General features: G+C 47.5%; 1 pseudogene; it reads left to right on the top strand.

Annotated features, from left to right (window-relative positions):
* The first annotated feature begins 1,475 nt into the window (after positions 1 to 1,475).
* LOC104625200 lies at positions 1,476 to 2,389 on the top strand (annotated as a pseudogene).
* The last annotated feature ends 536 nt before the right edge of the window (positions 2,390 to 2,925 follow it).

Raw genomic sequence — 2,925 nt, 5'->3', positions numbered from 1 at the left:
GTAAGCCTTCAGCAAAAAGCACTGGCAAATGAAGGCAAGAGCTAGCAAGAGGGAGGACCCAGCCCTTAGGCCTTCAAGCATGGTATTTAGAACAACGTGTGACCTCTTCCAAGCTTATTAGTTCTCCTGTGATATTCTGAATATCATACAGCTACAGCGAGCAGCAAAACATGCTCAGTGCCACTGAAACATGAAACAAGACAATTTTTTATGGCTTCTTGTGACTCTGTGTGGGATACAGTTTCTAATTTCGGGGAACGAACAGCTGTAGAAATTGAGGATACAGTAGCACAAAATAACTGCTTCTATAAGTAACCAGCGTAGTAATCCAATGTATCATAAGCTGAGCTGATGTTTGCAATTACTTCCAGTGTTTCAGCTTCAGCAACACCAAATTCATATCATCAAGCTTATAGTCTGGCCTATTATAATGATTCTTTCCACTGTGCACCAGGCACATAGGACTTCTTTTCTCCCAAGAAACTATTCCACGTTTGCCGTGAAACTGAGAACACCGGCTGCAGACTCATTTAAAAGCCTGCTCTCATTGTTGCTTCTGCCTGTAAGACTTCAGGGCCCTAACTGTCCTCTCCTCCTTGTGCTTTGTCTACCCGCTACCCAACAGCAGTGCAAGAAGTTTGCTCAGCCCAGGGGAGTAAACTCGATGATCCCAAATCAGCTTTGACTTGCAGTGTGATGCAAGGTCGAGTAAGCAAGCAACTTGCCCTGTGACTTTTCCATTAGCAACTTCATCTGGGAAGACTGCCTCCATTTGTGATTGATGGGTGCTCAAAGCATTAGTAAGGCACACTGGGAGAAGCGAGGTTTGATTTAAGCCATCCTTTTCCAAAACCACAGATAAAGAAATGCCAAATTCCATGTTTTCTTGGGGGTAAGAAAGATGAGCACTATTATAGTGCCCAAAGAATGGAGGTCTTCAACCACCCTGCTATCTGCTGGCAGGACAATACAGCAGGACATAATCAATCCAGGACATTCCTGGAGTGCATCAATGAGAACTTCCTGACCCTGACCCAAGTGATAGAGGAGCCAATGAGGAGAGGTGCAGGAGCCAATGAGGAGAGGTGCTATGCTGGATCATACTCACCAACAAGGGGCTTGTTGGGACTGCGAAGATCAAAGGCAGCCTTGGCTGCAGTGACCATGAGATGGTGGAGTTCAGGATCCTGAGAGGAAGAAGGAGGGTAAAAATCAAGCTCTCAACCCTGGACTTTAGGAGAGCAGACTTTGGCCTCTTCAAAGATTTCCCTGGAAGCACCCCATGGGATAAGGCCCTGCAGTGAAGAGAGGCCCAATAAAACTGGTTAATATTCAGGTTCACCTCCTCCAGGCTCAAGAGCAGTCCATCCCAGTGGAAGTCAGGCAAAAATGCCAGTAGGTCTGTGTGAATGAACAAGGAACTCCTGGTCAAACTCAAAGCACAAAAAGGAAGCATCCAGAGGATGTAATCGAGGATGGGTAAGTAAGTTGGAAAGAACACAAAGATGTTGTCCAACCATCCAGGGGTTAAGTTACAAAAGCTAAAGCTCAACTGCAGTTGAATCTGGTCAGGGATGTCAAAGACAAGAAGACCTTCTGTAAGTACATAGGTGGGAAAGGCTAGGGAAAATGTGAGCCCATTGCCAAATGAGATGGGGGGCCTGGTTACACAAGACATGGAAAAGGCTGAGGTACTGAATGCCTTCTTTGCCTCAATTTTACTGGCAACACTGGCCCTCAGGTCCCAGAAACCAAGGGGAAAGTCTGGCGCAAGGAAGATGTACCCATGGTGGAAGAGGATCAGGTCAGGGAAAACTTAAGCAAACTAGACATACATAAGTCCATGGGCCCCGATGAGATGCACCCACAAGTGCTGAGGGAGCCAGCAGATGTCATTGTGATGCCACTCTCAATAATCTTTGATCTATCATTGTGATTGAGGAAAGTGCGCAAAGACTGGAAGAAAGCAATTGTCACTTCTGTCTTCAGAAAGGGGAAGAAGCTGGATCCATGGAACTACAGGCTGCTCAGCCTCACCTTGATCCCTGGGAAGGAGATGGAGCAGCTAAACCTGGAAATTATTTCCAGGCATATCAACAAGAAAATCATCAGTAGTAGTCAGCATGGCTTTACCAAGGGGAACTCATGCTTGACCAACTTGATAACCTTCTACAGTGAAATGACTGGCCTGGTAGATGATGGGAGAGCAGTGGATAATGTCTGCCTGGACATCAGTAAGGCCTTTGGCAGTGTCACCTTTAAGCTCCCCACAGAGAAGCTGCTGATGTATGGAATGGATGAGCAGACACTGAGGAGGATTGAAAACTGGCTGAATGGCCAGGCCCAGAGGGTGGTGTCAGTGGAACAACATCTAGTTCGAGGCATGTGACTAATAGTGTACCCCAGGAGGTCAGTATTGGCTCCAGTCCTGTTAAACATCTCCAGTAATGATGTGGATGACAGGGCAGAGGGTACCCTTAGCAAGTTCGCAGATGATGCAAAACTGGGAGAAGTAGCTGATAAAAGAGAGGGTTGTGCTGCCATCCAGAGGGACCTCGACAGACCAGAAATGGGCTGTCGGGAACCTCATGAAGTTCAACAGGGCAAGTAGCAAGTCTCCTGCTCCTGGGGAGGAACAACCACAGGCACCAGTATATGCTGGGGGCCACCCAGCTGGAAAGCAGATCAGCAGAGAAGGAACCTGAAGGTCCCGGTGGACACCAAGTTGAATATGAGCCAGCAATGTGCTCTTTCTGGAAAAAAGGCTAGTGGTATTATCAGTTGCCAGCAGGTTGAGGGAGGTGATCCCTTCCCTCTACTCAGCATTGGCGAGGCCACACCTAGAGTATCATTTCTTTTTCATGGAAACACTCTGGTTTTGGTCTCCCCAGCACGAGAGGCATGGACATACTGGAGAGAGTCCAG

The sequence above is a fragment of the Phaethon lepturus genome, unplaced genomic scaffold (genome assembly GCF_000687285.1).
Source record: "Phaethon lepturus isolate BGI_N335 unplaced genomic scaffold, ASM68728v1 scaffold32588, whole genome shotgun sequence".
NCBI classification, from domain to species: Eukaryota; Metazoa; Chordata; class Aves; order Phaethontiformes; family Phaethontidae; genus Phaethon; species Phaethon lepturus.
Note: the sequence above shows the minus strand (reverse complement) of the source record. Positions and strands in the feature narration are given on the sequence as shown.